Here is a 22,129-nt window from a genome sequence, read left to right as displayed (position 1 = left end):
TGCTTTCACTTTACTCTGTGGACTCGCCCTGAATTCTTTCTTGCACAAGATTCAAGAACCCTCTCTTGGGATCTGAATTGGGACCCCTTTCTGGTAACAGCTTCTGGAAAGGAAGGAGGAAAGATAGATCAAAAGGGATTTAGAAAGAAATTCTAAAACTCTGCACTTCTGCTTCTTAAGACATGGGAAGGGACTGAGATTGTCATCCTACTTGAAAAAAAAAGTCAAGTACACATATGCAGCAATGGTGATGGTGAAGTCACAGGTAGGTGAGGAATCACTGGTGTGAAGTGGGAGGCAGGAAGGCCTGCCTATGTGGGGAAAGAGAGAAAGATCAGATATAGAAGTGAGACAACGGGAGATCTTGAAAGTCATGGAGAAGAGCTTATTCCTGAAAAGTTGGCAACTAGGAACCCTTATCCTGACCCAACATGTGCTGTAAGCCAAGGTAAATTACTATATTGAGGACACTGGGTAATAAATTAATACAAAATAAATATTATTTAAGAAATGTTAACAATACAGATTTTCTTTTTCATTTTATTATTATAGTTTCTGCCAGACCTTAGAAAGTAAGCTCCTTAATTACTGACAATTAATTTCTCTAAAATTTTTAATCTTATATCTTCATAATAAAAGATACCAAGTAATTCAAGAGAAAAATATGTGTTATATATATTATATTAAAATTGTTTTGTGTTTTTTATATATACACTATATATATACACTATATACATATGTATAGTATATAGTGTATATATATATAAATGTTTACAGACACATGCACATTCTGCTTTGCCAGTCCATCAAACAGGTACCATATTTATCCCACTTCTTACCATTCACCAAATATTCCTTCCTCATTTACTAACTATGTAAGGGTTAGCTTTCTAATAACCACTGAAAGGATGGCAATACAATATAGATGAGAGTCTCTGTCCCTGGTGTTTTTTGTTTCATCTTGGAAGCAAGACCCCTTCATTTAAAATACACCTGACAATGCCAGTCTGTGAGTGACAAAAGACAGAGCCACCATCCGTGCAGTGGTTCAGAGTAGAGCTACAGACCCTAATCTGGACAGCTCCACACATCAGGGATGTGGCCTTGGATAAGTAACTCAACTGCTGTGTGCCTCTATTGTTTCTTCCTTTTCTCATCTTTTCTAGTATAGGTTTCTTCTGAGGTTTAAATGAACTGACATATGTAACGTGCTTACTACACCACCTGGCAAACAGTAAGCCCTCTGTATTAGATATTATTCTTATAGGAATCAAGAGGAGAGATAGATTACCACATGCTGACCAGAATAGGTCAGCTTCTGTTAATTTTCTCTTTAAAAGTCTTCCTTTTTTCTATAAATTGCTTTTGAAACCCTGAGCTCCAAACATACCAGATGCCTCTTCACATACACGCATGCACGCACACACACACGCAGGCACAATCTACCACATTTCACAGGCTATGTACTTTGGATGCCAGCTCAACCACATCTGCCAACTTCTGCTAACTCCTCCTCCTTTGTGAAGCCTTCCCAATTATTCCAGGTGGAATTATTTAACTCCTCTGTATTTCTAAAGGTCTTTCTTATTCTATGTCGCTTCTCAGCTATGTGACTCTTGGTAAAACACTTACTTAACCCTATCTGTATTTCAGTATCCTTATTAGTAAAATGGAAAAACACCTAATCCTATTAGGCTATTGTGAGCACTGACATGTGAAAAGTGCTCATGAAAGTGCCTGGAATACAGTGGAGCTCAGTAAATGTAACATTGTTTTTAGTAGTGTTAAAACATGTTCATGCTATGTTATAATTATGTAGTTTTTTTTCTTTTCTTCTCACTAGAGTGTATATTATTGGCAAGCAGGGAAGGGAACACATCTAGTTCTTCTCCTCTTTGTATCTTCAGCACCAGGGATAATGCCTAGAACATGCAAGGACCAAATAAATATAAGATAGTTAATTCATTTTATGCCACCAGCACAGTACATAATACAGAATAAGTTCTCAAGTACGCTTTCAAAAAGAAATTGAATGAGAACGTTTGCCAATCTATGATTTGAGCATGTCCATTCACGTTCATTCACCACAATCCTTCTGAGTATTTCATGAGAAAAAGAGAAGTTTGTTTCAGTTTATCTAGGAAGTAGCAATATTATCACAATACATCATAATGAATAAAAAATACAGGTTATCTTCCAAAAGGACAACCTTAGTATAATAATAAAAGAATGTACAACTAGTGAGATCATGGGAAAATTGTAGAAGTGTGTGTGTGTGTGTGTGTTACAAAAGAAGAAGTGAGGAAAGAAAGAAATAAATAAATAGGAAAATAGGAGATGGGTAGTAAAAATAGCAACTAAATGATAATAATTGGAAGATATGTATTCATTAACACATTAAAAGTAATAGTTTCAATGCTCAATGAAAGATAAATGTTGCCAGAATGGATTAATAAAACAAACCATATTAAACGTTGTTTACAAAAGATACAGCTTACATATAAATATATACAAGCTAAAAATAAAAGAATCAAAGTAGGCATAAACAAAAAGAAAACTGATTTATCTAGATTCATATCTGTCACAATAGACTTTCAAGTAAGAAGCACTATCAGAGATTTATGAAAAGGCTATTTTATAGTAATAAAATAATTCACTCACCAAGAAAATATTGGAATTCTAAATATTATATACTTAGCTTGAAATGTAAATACAAAACTTACAAAACGAAGAGATGGAGTAGAAAAATCCACAATCGCAGTGGAGAATTCTAATCCACTTATTTTAGAAGCTTATAGAACAAGCAGACAAAACACCAGTAAATTCTAAATGATCTGAACAACTTGAATTCCAAATGAAACCTCATCAATATACATAATTTGCGAGAAAGAGAGAGAGAAAACATTGCACCCACTACAAGAGAATATATATTCTACTTAGTACTATTAAACATTTGCCAAAATTAGTGTTGTTCTGGGACATAACATAGTTTCAACAAATATCAAAGGATTGAATCAGTCAGAATATGTTCTCTCACACTATGTAATTAAGCTAGAAATCAATAATGAAATGGTAAGTGGAAGCCTCCAAATGTTGGAAATTAAGCAATACAGTTCAAAACAATGTTTAGATCAAAGAAGGAATCAAAATGAAAATTAGAAAATATTTAAAACTAACTAAAATAGCAGAGCACATCAAAACTCTGAGCTGGGAAAAACTGCATTTGTGCCTGCATTTGACCTACACATTGAAGACCATCCATTTCTGTGCATTGTCCAGGAGGTGTGGGGACAAAGCAACCGTGGTGTGAAAAGACTTCTTAGAGGAAGAGGGCTTGGAATAGAGGGATGCAACTAAATGTTTGCCTAAAAGGAATCTAATGGTTATAAATACATGTATTAGAAAAGCAGAAAAGAGAGACATCAGTGCTCTAACAATCCATCTTATAATAGTGAATAATGTTCAAAGAAAATAGAAAGAAGGAAATAACAAATATGGGAAAAGAAATTAATGAAATGGTAAAATACTGTATAACAGTAAATTAACACATCCAAAGGCCAGTATCAGAAATAAAAACAGGGATAAGATGTTACTACTTCTCCTTCAATTAAAGAATACATACATACATGGAAAAACTTTTAACATGTTCATGGTTTGGAAGACTCAATATTGCTAAGATGTGAATACTCCACAATTTTAGCCATAGATTTTGTGCCATTCCAATCAAAGTCTCTGCAGGAGTCTGTATGTCAGTGGGTGGAAATTTGCATGCTAATTCTAAAATTTATATAAATATGTAAAGGATCTAGAACAGCCAAACAATAGTGAAAAAGAACAATGATAAATCTACTACAACTCAGTAATAAAAAAGAGAAATAAAAATGGGCAAAAGACATAAACTTATATACAAAATACAATGTGTAGATAGCCAAGAAAATATATTTAAAAGACGTCCAATGTCATTTGTCATTGAGGAAATGTAAAATAACATACCAACAGTTGTCAAACAAATATATTATACTAAGTTAAATCAATAGGTGAATAAACAAATTATTCTATACTCAGATAATGGAATCCTACTCAATAATAAAAAATACAAACAATGTGTACACTACATAAATGAATATCAGAAATATTAGGTTATATTAAAGAAACCTCACAAAAGAATACATACTATATAATCTTATTTATATGACATTCTTGAAAAAGGAAAACTATGAACTCAGAAGGATATCTGCCTGTAGGAAGGAGTGAGGTATTACTGAGAAAAAAAAAGTGTAAGGAAAGGTATTGGGTGATGGGTTATTTTTTCTTTTAAATGGGATAATGGGTACACAGAAATATACATTTATTCCCAGTCATTGAGATGCAGACTTAAAATCTGGCCTACTATACTGTGTACATTACACCTTTAAAAAGATAATGTGAGTATAAAGGAAATCAAAGTATTTTACCCCATTGAGATGCCTGTTGGGAGAGCCCGAAAACAGAAGTAGGCTGGCAAAGCTGTCTTTTGAGGGGGAGATTTGCACCTGTAGAGAATCTGCACTGATACAGCCAGGCTTTCCCATGTCCCCACCTAGCAAAGATTAACTCAGAGTCTGATATCTTTAAAGGTTTTTTTTTTTTTTTTTTAATGTTTACCATCTATTCTTGCTGAGGGCTGTTATCTGTGAAGTTTCATTTATATAAGGAGACCAACTTTGCTAGACAGGCTTTCTCTTCTCTTCCTCCCATAATCATAATCTTGTCACCATAACCTGATTTACCATCATAACCTGTTTTGGGCCATGCTCTGAGCACCCATTATTTCTGTAACCTCAGGATGTATGTAAGCTTCTGCACTCCAGTGTGGGCTTCAGTAGTTGAGTAATCACTGTGATTCTCCTGTGTATACATTAATAAATGTGTATGGCTTTTCTCCGATTAATCTGTTTTTTGTGAGTTGAGTTTTCAGCAAACTGTCAGAGAGCAAAGGGGAAGTTTTCCCCCTCAGTCCTTACGAGTATTTGATAGACAAATTTTGCTTATAAATGCCAAACTTGAGAGAGCAAACTTTTGGAAAAACAGCTCATCACAGCTAATTCAAGAAGAAAAGGACTATATGAATAGTCTTACATATGTTAAAGAAATAGAATCTATAATTTAAAACTTTTCCACGAAGTATTCTCCAGATCCTTGTGACTTCATACTTCAAGTTCTCCGAATATTTAAGGAAGAAACCTCAATGATGTGGTGCAAACTCTTACTGAAAAGGTAAATAGAATGAACAATTTCTAATCTAATGTTACAGAATCATCATAACCTTGATCACAAAAGTTGACATTGCTAGAAAGAAATATTGAATATATGCATTGCAAATATCTTTTCTTAATTAATCCATGGTTTGCATGTTTTAATGAAGAGATGTTCTTGATTTTATAGTAGTCAAATATTTTATGGGTCACTGCTTTTTGCGTCTTATTTAAAGAATTTGCTTTGTAAATAGTGAATTTTTTTCTATTTGTTTTGATTTATAGAAAGAGCATTGATTTTATATAATAATTACAAAAAGTGAGCTTGTCAAATTCAACTCATAATTTTAATTGTGTGATTAGATTATTTTAGATTTCCATATGTGCTCTTTATATTGGCAGATTAATGATTATTTTTATTAATTTTTCTTCCAAATGTTATATCTTCTAAGTTTTCATGCCCCGTTGCACTGGGTAATACCTCCAGCACAATATTGAATAAAAATGGAGATTACTGGCCTCCTGGTTTTATTCCCAATCTTAGAAAAAAGCATTTCATTTTTTTACTCTAGGCTTTTCTGTAGACTCTGCTCCATCACACCAATTTTTTTTTCCTTTATTCTCAGTTGCTAAGAGTTTTTTTATTATTAATTATGAATAAATGTTAAATTTTAACAAGAGCTTTTCAGAATTTGTTGAGATAATCATGAGTTTCCCCATTTCCTGATAATGGGATGAATCTTGGAGACTTTCAAACATTAAAACAACCTTGCATGCCTGGAACATAGACAACTTTGTGATCATACATTAACTTTTTATACATTACTGGATTATCTTCTTTAGCTTTTTGTGATTTCTTTTCATCTATATGGATGACATAGATCGGCTTATCCTGTCTTGAAAAGATCTGGTGTCTGGATCAAAAAATGGAGATGAGACCCTTGACAATGAGGACCTCACAATATATAATTGTGCCCTGCTTCCCCTATGAATCTACCCCAAACCCCACCTGGATATTCAGCATCCTCTCTGTTGGCTTCTGTGTGCCCTGTTATTCTTACTACTGGAAGAAAAGACTTTTTTTCTTGGTTGTGGAAGAGAAAGACAATATATTCCAACTACATTTTCAATTTATTTGAGGTAGGATAGTGTTTATTATTAAAATTAGGCTTTTTTCTTTTTTCAGCAAACTTTGATTCAACGTGTTTATATCTATGAAGTTATTTAACATCTTATCCCAAAATATTTTTATAGCTGCTTAATAAAAAAGGTCTTACTGCACTGACTGTGACTCCAGACTTCACAACAATCTCTATGTAATCCTGGAATTACTTTAATTATGAGCTCTTTCAGACATGATGGATTGCATATTCTGGAGGAATGGCAGATGGTATTGAAAAATCATCCTTCTTTTATACTCACTATATTTATAAAACCTGGTTCAATACAGCTAAGTCTCTTAATACAGCTCTTGCTCTCTCTGTCATCTATATATGTATATTATATATACATACATGTATAAACTTTTATTGAAAAAGAAGATGCATGAAGAGTGCACCAATCACAAATATATAGCTCATAGAATTTTCAAGAAGTGAACGCACTCATGAAGCACCACCCACATCAAAAAGTACAATATTGGGCCGGGCGCAGTTGCTCATGCCTATAATTCCAGCATTTTGGGAGGTTGAGGCAGGTGGATCAACTGAGGTCGGAAATTCGAGACCAGCCTGGCTAGCATGGTGAAACCCCATCTCTACTAAAAATACAAAATTAGCTCGGTATGGTGGTGCATGCCTGCAATCCAGCTACTTGGAAGGCTGAGGCAGAAGAATCACTTGAACCCAGGAGGCAGAGGTTGCAGTGAGCCAGGACTGCACCACTGCACTCCAGCCTGGGCAACAGAGTGAGACTCCATCTAAAAAAAATATATATATATATAAGTATATATATATATATATATATATAGTCAGCAACCTAGAAACCATGTGCTTCCTTCCAGTCACTTCCCTCTCCGAAGCTCCTCATTATCTTAACTTATATCACCCTCAGTTGATTTTGCCCATTTTGACATCTATAGCAATGAAAGCCTTCTTACTGTCAACATCATATATTTGAAATTCATCTATGTTGCATAACATGGTTGTTTATTCTCATGGACTACTTTTCAATTTTATGAATCTACCACAATTCATCCATTCTACTGTTGAGGAAAATGTGGGTCATTTTCTGTATTTAACTATTAGGAATAGTGCTGCTATACTCTGACACATGTCTACTAGTGCCCAAATGTACACATTTCTTTTTTTATATCATTTTTATTTGACAATGCTTTCCATGTAATTTAACATATCAATAGCCTAATTAGTTTAATATTCCTTTTATTTTTATTTTTTATGAGAATGCCTTTTTATTTTTTTTTATTTTTTTATTTTTTGAGACCGAGTCTCACTCTGTCACCCAGGCTGGAGTGCAGTGGTGCCATCTTGGCTCACTGCAAGCTCCACCTCCTGCGTTCATGCCATTCTCCCGCCTTAGCCTCCCGAGTAGCTGGGACTACAGGTGCCCACCACCACGCCCGGCTAATTTTGTTTTTGTATTTTTAGTAGACACGGGGTTTCACCGTGTTAGCCAGGATGGTCTCCATCTCCTGACCTCGTGATCCACCCTCCTCAGCCTCCCAAAGTGCTGGGATTGCAGGCGTGAGCCACCGCACCTGGCCTTATTTTTATTATTTTTGAGACAGGGTCTCACTATGTTGCTCAGGCTGGAGTGCAGTGGTATGATCATGGCTCACTGTAGCCTCAACCTCCTGGGCTCAAGTGATCGTCCCACCTCAGTCTCCTGAGTAGCTGTGATTACAGGCATTCACCACCATACTTGGCTAATTTTTAATTTTTTTAATTTTTTTATTTTTTTGTATTTATTTTTTTATTATACTTTAAGTTTTAGGGTACATGTGCACAACGTGCAGGTTACATATGTATACATGTGCCATGCTGGTGTGCTGCACCCATTATCTTATCATTTAACATTAGGTATATCTCCTAATGCTATGCCTCCCCCGCTCACCCCACCCCACAACAGGCCCAAATGTACACATTTCTGTTGGGTACATATCTAGGAACAGAATTGCTGGGTTATAAGGTAAACTTATGTTAAGCTTTAGTAAATGCTATCAAAAATTTTTCTATAGCAGTTTATACATTTATATTCCCATCAGCATTGAATGAGAGTTTTAGTTGCTTCATATCTTCTGCAGCCCTTGATATGTCTAAGTTTTTGAATCTGTAGTCATTATGATTTATGCATAGTATCAAATAATTGTGATGTTAATTTGCATTTATGTGATGATGAAGAAGGCTGTGCACCTTCTCACATGTTTATTGGGCCATTTGGACTGTGTGTGTGTCTGTGTGTCTGTGTGTGTGTGTGTGTGTGTGTGTGTAATGTCCATTTAAGGCTTTTATCCATATTCCTACTGTGTTGGATGTGTATGTTTTATTGATTTGTAGAAACTGTTCATATATTGTAGGGTGGGATGTATGAGGGAAGTGTGGGGCACAATTATATCGTAGGAGCCCCGTGGTCAAATGTCTGACCTCCAGTGTTGGATCCAGACACCAGATTTTTTCAAGGGACCTAGAGATGACTGAATTTAAGGACATGACTCACGTAAGTAAATTCATAATCTACTGATGTAGAACACTGACTCTGTATCATTAATTAATGAGAACGAACACTGCTAAGCAAGTCAGAAGGCTCACATTGTCCTGTCAGTATATACTCTTACTCCCCAGATAAAAACATGAGAAGTCAGGATATGCTCAGACTGCCAAGACAAACGAGTGGCTTAATTTTGATGACAATAGCATTGGCTTACGAGTGCCTAATGGGTCCATCTCCACTGGCGGCTACATACAGCTGGTTGGGGAAGCAGAGACTCAATGCAGATGACTTTCCCTTGGAATAATAAGAGAGCAACACAGGTAATTCTGGGCGCTCGCATCAATTTACTGAACTTCATGTAGGTCGGTCCTTGTTGGTTCACACAACCTTCCCTAGACATAACAATATTGTCAGCCAAACCTGTTTACAAAGTGTGAATTGTATTGACTGAATGCCCCAAAACAGATCTCCAAGTTCTACGGATGTTCTAATTCATAATTAACTAACCACAGAACTCTATCAGAAAGGAGAAATACCATGCAGAGGAAAATAATCTATAATTAATAATTTTCATCAATATATGTGAAACCAGAAGTTTCTTAAGAATGATTATTAGATATGTAGTTTAAAAGTACTGCAAAGGCACACATCCATAAAAGGATTCTCATAGCAAGAGATTACAATTTTACACTTGCTTAAAATGGGCTTTTGCCACAGCTTGAAGTCCCAAATCTCCCATGAGGAGGTCCTACACCAACCTTTCCAACAGTTCTGGGAGACCTAACCTGACACAGTTTATAATGAGGCCACCTCCTTCCAAGCTTGGAATCAGTGGGTGCATTTTATCCTGTAAATTGATTTGAAGCCAATAGGTACAATGTGACCTGTGAAACAATGTGAAACCTAATTAAATATATAGGTAGAAATCACTTTTGTGAAAAACTTACAAGCCAGTAACACCTGCAGAGTAACAGAAGACATATCTGCACTTTTCAAATCTCCCAGGAAAGTAGTCAGTAAATCACTAAATCATTCAGATTATGGCCTGCCTAATGCCAAGTATTTGAATAATTATGTAGTTCAGGGTAAATGATTGTTTGACATAACCCAATGGATGTTGTTTACATTCTAGATATGGTGTCATGCAAATATCACTGGATACAGGGGAACACTCTAAAATAGAAGTGCCCATTTTGTTTTAAACTAAGGCAGGGTGTAAAGTTATACAGGGTGTTCACTGTGTATCCCCAGACAGCACTATTTGCATAGACTGTGAAGGGAGTATATGAATGGAGCTCCAGGAGTTGTGCAATGTGGCAGTCTTAAAATATTAATCCAAGGAGAAGAAAAGTTATTTCATAAAGACTGGCATACGGCTACATTATCATATTATAATAATAGAAAAAAGATTTTAAAGTACAATTTTATTTATTGCCCAACATCAATATAACTACTTCTGACCATCCCCTTGGAATATCATACACAACCAACCCCAGTGGCACATGGGACACTAAGTAGAAAAGGATATCACAGGGTCATTAACCTAGCTGAGGATTTCTTTGTTTTCAATTATATTTTCCTATATGCACGATTGTTTTGTATATTTCTGAAATATCTTTCTTCCCTCTTCCATCCATATTTATAATCTGTATAGCTCTATTTGTATTATTTATATTTCTTCCCAAATGTTTTCAATGCCTTCCAACTTAACATCACAGAGATAGCATTACTGTGTTTTCAGTACTGCTTCCTGATCATTAATAAAGACATCACATTTTTAAAAATCCACCCTTGTTAAACACATCTTTGCAACTTCAAATTATATAAAGCTTAAAATATGAATAATTTGAAGACATTGCCACATATTATTATTCTTTGCTTACCATCTTTTAGCTCATTTTCAGTTCTTGAGGCTGAATTTTTCTGGTTTGATTTGAATCAATTTTGCCAGTAAAATCTCACTGATGTTATATCAATTACTGTAAGAGGAGAATATAGGATGAGCACTATACTTAATCCTCTCTTTTCATCTCCAAATTTAGTTATTCTCACAAGAATCCTATTTAGTTGTGTGCGTGTGTGTGTGTGTGTGTGTGCTCGCGCATGTGTTGAGAGACAGTGATGATGAGGGTGGGAAGTGCTTTTTAAAAATACACAATTCACAGAAATAAAATTGCTATTTTGAGAGATAGCAGAATTAAAGTAAAAAAAGAAATGTGCTCTGGCTATGACCATCATCAGCAATGACAGATGAAAAAAATGTAGACATCAGAGGAGTATCCGCTTTAGACCTGGACAAGCAGGGCCCTTGTCTCAAGCAGAGCCTTGTGCTTTGGAGTGTCTTCCTTAAAGTTTTCTAAGTTTGACGTAATCCCACTCTGGTACTGGAAACAGAGTCAGCAGTGCCTGCAAGTAGAGCCCTGGAGCCTGGACTAGGCCCCGTGTGAACTGCCTCAGTCTCGTTTCTCCCTTTATTTTTTAAAAACTATTTATTTATTTATTTATTTATTTGAGATGCAATCTCACTCTGTCACCCATGCTGGAGTGCAGTGGCGCAATCTCAGCACATTGCAACCTCTGCCTCCCAGGTTCAAGCAATTCTCCTGCCTCAGCCTCTTGAGTAGCTGGGATTACAGACGCCAGCCACCACACCCAGCTAATTTTTGCATTTTCAGTAGAGACGGGGTTTCACCACGTTGCTAAGCTGGTCTTGAACTCGAACTCCTGACCTCAAGTGATCCACCCACCTCAGCCTCCCAAAGTGCTGGGATTACAGGAGTGAGCCACCTCGCCCAGCTCCATTTCTCCCCTTCTGAGCATTCTGACATCCTCTGCCCATTACCTCTCCCTGTGTGGAGTCAATCAAATGCACAGCTGCATTCAGGCATTGGAGACTAGAGGGCCATTCCAGGTCTCATGACTGGATCCCAATTCTAGGAAGGTGACTTGACAAATAGTTCCCATTGTGGACTAGGTATTTCCTTCACAGGTTTGCAAGAGATTGGCTTACCAGAATAATGCAGACATGCTGATTTGGGAACCTCATTCAGGAAATAATTTTACAGATCTTGAAAGAATCTGGCCATAGAGTATCTGCACTTGGTCTAAAGTCACAACATGAATCCTGGACATTGGCTGATTCAATCAAAAGGCTCCTATGAATTTTATTTCCTTCAATGATGTTTGGAAAATGCCCACACAAGTGCCATCTAAAAAGCAAGTTCTAGTGTAGATGTGGTTAATATCTATAATCAGTTGACTTTAGGCAGATTATCCTCAATAATATGGGGTGGGCCTCATCCAATCAGTTCTAAGAGTGTCAAAAGCAAAACTGAGGTTTACCTGAGGAAGAAGAAATTCCATCTCTGGACTGTAGTAGCAGCTCATGCCAGAGAGTTTCCAGAGTGCCATGGGCCCTGCAGATTTTGGACTAGTCAGCCTGCACAATCATGTAAGCCAATTACTTGAAATTTATGTGTCTATCTGCTATCTTACTGGCTCTGTTTCTCTGGTAGAACCCTAACGGATGCAGGGCTAGTAACTTACTCCAATATGTTCAGATACATTTTCTGACATTGAGTCTTTTGGGACCAATGTGGATGAGGTCTTGCCTCCCTCCAACCAATCACTGTGCCCAGAGGAGTTGGAATACACTGATTGATCAAGCAGGGTAATGCCAACCCTTAGAGTGAAGGATTGAGTCATCCCCATTGATACATACACAGAGTCAGGAGAAACAACTCAGCAAAGAAAGTATAGAGTTTTTTAGAGGAGGAAATGGTGCTGGACACGTATTCACACCAAATATCCAACAAAGACGACTTATGTACTCATCTTGTCTGAAAATTGACATTGATACAGTCAGGTTTGTAAGCAGATTCAGGTGGAATGAAACTTCAAAATGTTTGGAGATCTTACCAATCCCGATGATATGTTCCAGGAGCAGATAAAATTTCCTCCTGGAACATAGTTCATTAGTATAATGAGTAACTTAAAGAAGACATACCGGAATCTTTAAATTTATACCTTGAATGTACTCTTTTAACAGGATGATGGAGTCAGGATGATGACAGCTTCCTGTAGTGTTGCTGTCATTGCCTTCTCAGCATCTGGCTGTTTTTCCCTGTGTCCCTCATGGTCACGTTGACCTCTGTTGTCTTATAACTGCACTATGTTTTCTCTTGGTCGTGAGCCCATTATGATTAGCAGTTGGTAAGTTTGTATTTTATTGATGGGCTTTATTTTGTTAACGGTGGAGTTACACTCGGCCTAAATGAAGAATTGGTCTCAGGGTGAAGGAGAAGGACTCAGCATGGCCTGAGGATCCATCTGGACTTGACTTTGGCATTGACGAGCTGCCCGAAAGGCAGTATGGTCCTAGAAATCAAGGGGTTTCCCAGGCAATGTGTTCCAAGGGTCAAGGTTTATCAGAGAGAGAGAGGTCACTAGAACTGGAAAACCCCCAAAAGTCCAGAATACAACCTTGTACAGCGGGTCAGACTGGCTATGGTGATGGTGAGATAAAGGCATTCTGGGTAAGGTCAGAATGATCAAAGACACCATCGAGAACAGTCTTCTCTCATGTGAAACTGTAAAGTGCTCAGCCTGGCTAGGGAAGGGGCTATATTCTAAAACAGAGAGACAAGTACCAAAAACAATGCTGTAGCCAAACCATGATGAGCTTTAGCTGTCCCTCATAATAATGCAAGCTGGGAAAGTGGGGAAACTTTAACTAAGAAGGAATATGATGAAATGAATGTTTTAGGAAGAATTGTTTGGTGTCTCTCTTATAGAGACAGCCTGGAACCAGGAAAAACTACAGAACCTGCTAACAAATGCAGCTTGAAGTCAAAACAAATAGTTATTACCATTCATCCGGGATTTGTGACTCAATTCTCAAAGAATCCTTTCAAACATGTGGGATAATAATGAAAATATAATGGGAAAATTGAAGTATACTACGAAGGCATCAGAAACCTGCACAGATAGTTCAGCAAAGCAATGTTAGTGCAGTTATAATGTATTGATTCTTCATTCAAACACAATTAAGTTTTGAAATCAACCACATATGGATTCCGACAGTTGAAAATGATATATTTCTTCAGTATTTAACATATGTCCAAACTGTGTTTAGAAATGATATTAAAATGGATGAGTAAATTGCTCTACTTTAATTTAGGCTAAATTAACTCTTTGTGGTTTCAATTGTGTCTTTAATTTGTATTGTGCTTCATGGTTTTTGATGCATTTCACACTGTTCATCTCTTTGGATCTTTATATCACCCCATTTTACAGATAGGAAAAGTGAAGTTCAGAGGCAGCAAACCATTTGTCTCACATATCAATTGCTCTTTAGAAGCAGAGCCAAACCTGGGGCATAATTCTCCATTCAACACAAGCTATTAGTCTAAGGAGTAACTGTGAGTTTAGAGTGAGGCAAATTGAAACAAAACCAAACTGTTCAAGGGAGATTGAGGATGAGTGTCCAAGTTAAAGCAGAAAAAAACAGATCTAGGTTCAGAAACTGGCAGAAATGACTATTTAGACTTTGCTTCACTCCCATTCCCAAATTCAATGTACTTTCTAACCAGTAAGCTACCTTACTGATTGAATAGCTACAGATTCCCTGGAAGGAGCCCAAGAGTGGAAGCAGCTCTCCTTTGTTTTAGTCACCCAGCACCAAGACATGTTCAGATTTCCTGGATGGATGCTATCTACCTGGAGTGAGGAACTTGCTACAGTCAGAGAAGCCCAGTGCAGCAGACTAGATGGCTCTCATCCCCTTCAGCTGGAGAAATGTGACATCAACCTGCATAGTACCAGATAATTAAGGGTTCCACTATGTTTGTAGGGGTTAGGCTCTGCATAATGTATCCAGCTGATAGCTGAATAGGCTTACAGCCAATCTACGTTTTTCTCCCCAAGACAGGCATGCTCATGTGAGGGCTGTATAAATTCTTTTTCCAATGTGCACAAAGATGCTATATGGACTTTTATGGTGGTCCTGATATAAGGACATTTCTATAAAAGGCCTAGTCACAGTCAACCACAGTATTGGACTCTGATATATTCTGTTATGTGTATGTGCATATTTATGTTCTTTAAGCAAAAAAGAATATTAATCAAGTGAGTAAATCCATGACTAAAATCTATCAAAAAAAATATCCTTTTTTAAAACAAAAAGGTGACTTATTTTATGGACAAGTCTAAAAGTATATACAGTAAAATCACTTGGATTCACAGAGACCCAGTGGAAAGACCAAAAAAGGAGAATGAAGAAATTCAGTGTCCCTACCAACTTTCTTCCCACACTGGCTAGGACTATGACCCTTGATAGGATGGGGAATCTAAAGAAATTCTAGGTGGTTCTTCCACCTGTCCTTCTGAAGCTGCCTACTCCATTCTGTGTCCCCCACTCAATCTCTCTCTCTTTCTGGTCCCTTTGTACTATGTAATTCTCAACTGTGGCATCATTCCTGGATACTGCCTAATGGATTGTACTTGGACTAATGTTTCTGTCCTAAAAAGCACCTTCATTATTTTCCTGCATTCAACTTCTGTTCCCAGGGCCCCCACGAAGGGCAGAACCTTGGCTCTGAGTTTGGAAGAATACACCGAGTATTGTCCCACCAGAGGCAACTAGAATTGGCTCAGATTAAATGTCTAAAGGCATGCTCTGGGCTATACATATTTTATACTTGGGAAAATGGAGGTATGCTGCTATGGTTTGAATGTGTCCTCTCTAAAACTCAGCTATTGAAACTTAATGACCAATGTGATACTATTAAGAGGTGGAGCATTTAAAAGGAAATTAGTTTGTGAGGGCTCCTCCCTCATAAATAAGATTAAGGCTCCTTACAAAAGAGGTTTCATGCAGCATTTGGCTCCCCACTGCTCTTCCACCCTGTGAGGACATAGGGTTCCTCCCCTTCAGAGGATGCAGCAACAAGGTGCCATCTTGTAATCCAAGAGCAGCCCTCACCAGAGAATCAAACCTGCTGGCACCTTGAGCTTGGACATCCCAGACACTGGAACTGTGATAAAATAAACTTGTTTATATATCTATGTACATTACTTAGTCTTAGGTATTTTGTTATAGCAGCACAAATGAACTAAGACAGCTGCCATCGTAGTACTAAGAGGAGTAATGTAGAACGACCAGCACTGCAGAATATTTCTGAGGAAAAGCTCCCAGTTGAAATAAAGCCCTCTCCTCATCGCCTTACCTGTGCAATTTGGCCATCTGTGTGTGTGAGCTGTGAATGGTAATTATCTCTACGACTGTGCATGGTTAGTGGGAGTCAATAAACATCCACTTCAGTACACCTTGTCAGTTGCAATTTGCATCAACCCTCCTTCCTCATCACAGGATGATCTAAGCTGGGAGGTAGGGAGAGGCTCAGGAATATCCAAGTTTAATTAGCTGATATTTGATTGGAAGATGCTGTGAGCCAAGGGCAAGAGACTCCTGAATGGGAGTCAAGAAATCAATTGAGGGGAATCAACAAGACATGTAATTAAATGAAAGACAGACTTCAGGAAAGATATTTGTGATGATCTGACTTCATTCTAGGGGAAGGTGGTCAGGCTTGAAGTTAAAATTCAAAGGCCAGAAAATAGACCTACCTATTCAATTGGTGCCTTGCCTTGCTAGACAGGTGAGCTCATGTGGTAATAATTATAAAGTGACACTTGTAATTATTTCCCAAGCAATATTTTAAATGCTTTACATACTTTAACTAATTTAACTTTCAAAAGGAAGTTCTCAGTCTTATCATCTCCATTTTGCAGATTAGTAAATTGAGGCACAAACTGGTTAAGTAAATTTGCCACAGATCACCTTGCAAATAAGTAGCCCAGTTGGTATTTGGCTTCAAGGTGTATGGTCTTAACTATTATATTATAATCTACCCCCAAATTAGGAAGACATTTCTTTCTTCTCTGAAAATCATGAGTTATATATCAAAGACAGTGAAAGTTAACAAAATGAGAGTCCCACACATCTGCCACAGCAAATGAAAGTAGAAGTTAGACTTGACTATGAGGAATAACTTGAGGAATACTTGTCCCCCACCCTACCTTAAAATTTATTCTACCTACCCAGTCTTTCTGCCTGGAATAACACCATTGATTCCTTGCATAGGTTAAACCTTCTAATCCCTGTGTTTTTCTTTTATATTTTCATTGACCCCTGGCATGGATCACAACGTTCATCCATTCTAATAGAATCTCCTTATTCAGACAAAGATTTGGCATCAAAAGAAAGGAGCTTCTGAACTGGGTGGCAGGATAAAAGAGGTGCACAGAAAAAGAAGAAAAAGGGAGGATCCAAATTACAAAGTCTATAAAGGAAAGAAGGTGGAAGTTATTTTTTCTTTTTAATTAGAGTCATGATACTCTGAATTCAGAAATATATTGACTTGCTTCCTGAAAGCAGAGTAAATCTCAGATGGAGAAATAGTAATGTCCATGTTCCAAATGCCAAGAAGAAAGTGCATCTCTGTGTGTGTTTCTTTGTATGTAGTGGATTTCCATAATTCACTTTTTTTTCACTTTAAATACTATGGGTGTAGACAACTTAGGGAATGATGACAGATGCATACTATTATTCTCCAAACTCTATAGGTCAGGAAACTGAAGTTCAGAGAAGTTAAGAACTTGCTCAAATTTACTCAGCTAGGGAGTGTCAGAGCCAGAATATATACTTAGGTAGCACAACTTCACACTTCACCCTTCTAATATCTATACTGTACTGTCTTTAATATGAAGCTAGTGGTGAAATTCTGGCCAAATGAAGGCCGCAAACAGTGATTGGGATCATAACACTGGGTTTGGCTCAGGGAAACCGCACCACAACTAAAACAAAGCAACCCTTTCAACTCAACAAACATTTGCTATATGCCTCCTGCATTTCAGCTATTTGTTGAATACTCTGGGAAACCAAAGTAAGGCTTAGTCCTCAATGTAGGAGATACTTGGCATCTCAGAACATGAGAAAAAACACAAGAGCATTTTTTGTACAAAACAATGTGTCCTACGCCCAGTTAGAGAGAATCACATTGCTTCCAGAGGATCTAGACCATTTCTCCACTTTGGAAGCCAAGTAGAGTTAAGGAGGGGGGGCATTTACTGATGAAGATGCCTGGGTAAAAAGTCAAACAAAGGCTCACAGCAGAGCCTGTGGCTTTGTGTCTATAGTGCACACTGTTCTGGCTGGAATATTGAGACAAGAAGCGAGATAGGAGATACAACTACAGAGTATATTTGGTTCTGCATGCCTGCCTAAGGAAACTCTAGCTTTAGAAATGCCATCTTTTGAATAAATAGTTGATGGTACACCTAAAAATATATTAAAACAGAGAAATTGTGATAAGTGAAAGATGCAGACACATTTCACAAAGCATCAGGAGAAATAAAGACAAGAAAGTCATGAATATAAATCTATGGATGGTATATTTAAAGGGGAATATGTCTGTGCTATTTTATCTTTAAAAAGTAATCACAGCCTAGGCAACATAGCAAAACCTTGCCTCTAGCAAAAAAACAAAAAACAAAAAATTTTAGCGAGGCACACTTCTGTGTGGCTGCAGTCCCAGCTACTCAGGAGGCTGAGGCAGGAGAATCACTTGAGCCCTGCAGGTAGAGACTGCAGTGAGCTGTGATCAAACCACTGCATTGCAGCCTGGGTGAAAATGAGACTCAGTCTCAAAAAAAAAATAATCAATTAGGTGGATACATAAAAATTCAGTGCATATGAATATACACAGCGAGTGAGGCAAAGGTGGGCAGTAATAGTGAAGAAATGAGCAAGATTCAGAGGCCAGTCCAAGCTGGGTATGTGGAGAAGTCATCAGGTCAGAATTCAGACAAGTGGAGACACTAAAGTTGCATAATTTTATTCAGAGCAAAAACTCTGATCCCAAAGTGCATGTCTCCTACCATGGCTATTAGAAGAATCCCTGAAGAATCACTCATGCAAAAAATACCTCATTGCCATTGTAATCTGGCTCATAAGTTTGCACAGTCAGATAAGTAGACGCACGCTCCATTGCATCTTGTGAATATCACAGCTTTTGTTCAAGTATCACATTCGAATCCTAGGACTATGTCATTTACCCTTCCATATTTTTTTACTCAATTTAAAAACATGACATAAAAGATATGCATAATGGCAAAGCAACCACTCCCAAAGATTGAAATTTAGTTTAAAAAAGGAAATTGAGAGGTACCCGATGTGTTCAGTTCATATCTACCACATGAACTACAGAATACATAATAATTTTGAATCAAATATTCACAAATAGATATTTTTGTAGATCATTCTTTTTCTCCTTACCAAGAAGAGGTAAAATAAATATATTCACAATCCCTTGTTAAATGATTTGGGCAAAATATGCAAAGCAGAAAAGATATACTCTCCCCACCCCTTAAAGTCTTTATAGCTTTATTAGAATGACAGGTTTTATACTATGGACCTGTAAATAGTAGCCCTGTATAGACAGAGAGACAGATAGACAGATAGATAGACAGACAGACAGACAGATAGGCAGGCAGGCAGACAGACAGACACAGAGAGAGAGAGAGAGATAGGCAGGCAGGCAGGCAGGCAGACAGACAGGCAGGCAGGCAGACAGACAGAGAGAGAGAGAGAGAGATAGTCAGGCAGGCAGGAAGACAGACAGACAGAGAGACAGACAGATAGATAGATTGATTTGGAATCGCCACAGCTTCACGGAATCATATATTCACATGGCAAATAGATATTTCTAAAATGCTCTAAAAACAGTTTCATTTAAAGAAGAGCTTTCCCTGTAAGTACATATTTGAATGTCTAGTATGTCCTAGATTCTGGAGAAACAGAGAGGACTAAGAATGGTTTCCACCCTTGAACAGCCCATCAATTGAAAAGATCACACACAAGCAAACAACTTGAGTACCACATAAAACTGCATAAAGCAGGGGAACAAACCTTGTGCTGTAGTAACACAAAAGATGGCTGACTACCTCTTTCTTTTACTATATATGAGTTTATTACCCAACAAATTCGGTCTACAAAAACAATGCCAGGACACTTCTATCTAGCTTCTGCTACTATAATCATGAAATCCATATTAGAGGAGCAACCCTGCTGACTATATTTGAATGAGCAATGTACCAGTACTTTTCTTATTAATTTTAGCCTAATATATATTAGAGGGCAAGACTCATGCTTAGTTTCAATTTAATTTCTGAATAATTCTGATGACCATTAGACATGATGATTTATCTAAGCATAAATGCACTTTTCAGAATCAAAGCCCAGACTTTTAAGATTTAGATCCCTCTGGTAATGTGAATCAGGGTGAGGAATAGGGAGAGGCAAGCCAGGCATTTCTGGAATGATCTTGATTAGTGTCTCCTTAAAATCTGTGCCCTAGGTACCTGGTATGCCTTACCTAGGCTCAGATCTGGAGTGAACAGTTTAAAGGGAGGCCAGAATAGAAGAAAATGTTGTGAAAAGAAGCTTATAGCAGCCAGAGAAATGGACCCAGACAATCTAATTCAGAAAGGCCTTTCTCCATGCATGGTTGCCCCCTTTAGAATAGCCTGACCATGAGCCTCAGTGATCTCAGCGATTTCCTGTTGCAGACAGCAGGCTTAGATACCTATTGGGTCCCATTCCTCTTTTGACTCAGCCTGGTCAAAATCACCATTGACCAGTCCCTGACTCAGCTATAATCAATGAAGGACACCTCAAAGTGATTAGATTACAGCTGCTCTTGAGTGAATCTATATGTACCCAGTTTTGTTTTAATCAGGTATGGTAAGACACACAGACACTTAAATGAAGGAAGAAATTTTGATACTCACAGATGCTGAGAGCAGACGGCCTGTCATGCCGCACAGGGCCACACAGGAATGCACAGGTTGGTCAAGAGGCAGAGGTAGCCAGGGAAGAAAAGCCTTCATTGGGATTTCCCTGGGAAAGAATGGGCAAGAGAGGATATGCAGGCTGAGCAGGTCCAGGATTGGCTAGTTTGAATAATTTCGGCAGGCTCTAGTAGGGTGCTGGGCTGTCCCTAATTATCTGCTATCTGGCTCTGGGGTGATTAGGGCAGGGAGATGGTGCTTCCCCTAGTGGGAACCTGATAAAGGAGGTAGTCAGGGCCTGAGCTCTGGATTGGTTGGTTTGCCTATGAAAGGCACAATTTCTGGGGGCCCAGTCATTTGCTGTCTCTAGGGATTAGTTACCTATCAGGGGCAGTGCCTTCCAGTGTCAGCAAGGCCCCAAGATCTCAAAACCTCTGAATAAAAAGACATGTTTAATACATACCCACATTTTAATAGTTACTGTTTACTAAGTGGCCAGAATTCCTGAGCTCTGAAAGAGAAATGAGCTTTCTTCTCTTTCTCTGAAATGATGTGGCTGCCTTAATGCAGCAAAGTTGGGAAAAAAAAAACTTACAATATCACCACACAGGCTGTAATCAGAGGGGCCTTGGCTTCCCAGAGTTTTCAATCCAGCATTATTCACAACCCTAACACTCTTTTTAAAAATGCATAGAAAGAAAGCTCTTACTGCATTCTAGGTACACATTTTTAACATTTACACCTAACTCAACACCCTAGGGTTTTAATCACCAAAAAGCTTATATAAAAGGTGCAAAAACCATGGGCTTCTTTCCATGTTGTGTTTTGTGAGAGGAATGGAAAACCAAAATGTACAAGTAAAAGCTACAAAAACAAAACTCAGATTTCCCTGGAGCCATTAGAAGCAAAGTTGCTGACATGAACACTCGACTTCCAGATGGAATTAAATGTGTCAGAAGTCCCTTCACAAACAGCATAGGTGGCCACATCGTTGTTCCCACTATGTGAGATACAAGGTGAGATTTTCAGTGCTAGGAAAGCTGCCACCTGAGGAGAAAAGTGAAGAAAAGAGCAACTTACAATTTTTAAGGTGCTATAGGATCCAACTATCCAAAAAGGCCTAAAAGGACTAAATTTTGTTCAGCTCATGATAACAATGTTGAAAGTGTGAGAAATGGAAATGATCTCAGTTTCAAGCTATTTGAGAGGTGTAAATATCAAAGGGGCATAATTAGAAGCAATTGTTTAGGGGGGAAAATGATAACAGAATCATGACTGATAGGAATTAGTTTCAGGTCTGCTGTAGATTCAGTCTCCCAGAACAGTGAACAATCTATCATTGTTTCTCAGGAACTCGCCTTAATAATGTTGAAAGC

General features: G+C 37.8%; 1 long non-coding RNA gene across 1 annotated transcript in view; it reads right to left on the bottom strand.

The window, feature by feature from the left end:
- Positions 1–20,862, bottom strand: part of LOC134733632 (uncharacterized) — a 159,429-nt gene extending 138,567 nt beyond the window's left edge. The window contains exon 1 of the long non-coding RNA XR_010117290.1: positions 20,754–20,862. This is a non-coding gene — a long non-coding RNA (uncharacterized lncRNA). The remainder of the gene's footprint in view (positions 1–20,753) is intronic.
- Between the last annotated feature and the right edge of the window lie 1,267 nt (positions 20,863–22,129).

This window comes from Symphalangus syndactylus, chromosome 18, assembly GCF_028878055.3.
Source record: "Symphalangus syndactylus isolate Jambi chromosome 18, NHGRI_mSymSyn1-v2.1_pri, whole genome shotgun sequence".
Classification (NCBI taxonomy): Eukaryota; Metazoa; Chordata; class Mammalia; order Primates; family Hylobatidae; genus Symphalangus; species Symphalangus syndactylus.
This window is presented reverse-complemented; position numbering and strand designations above follow the sequence as displayed.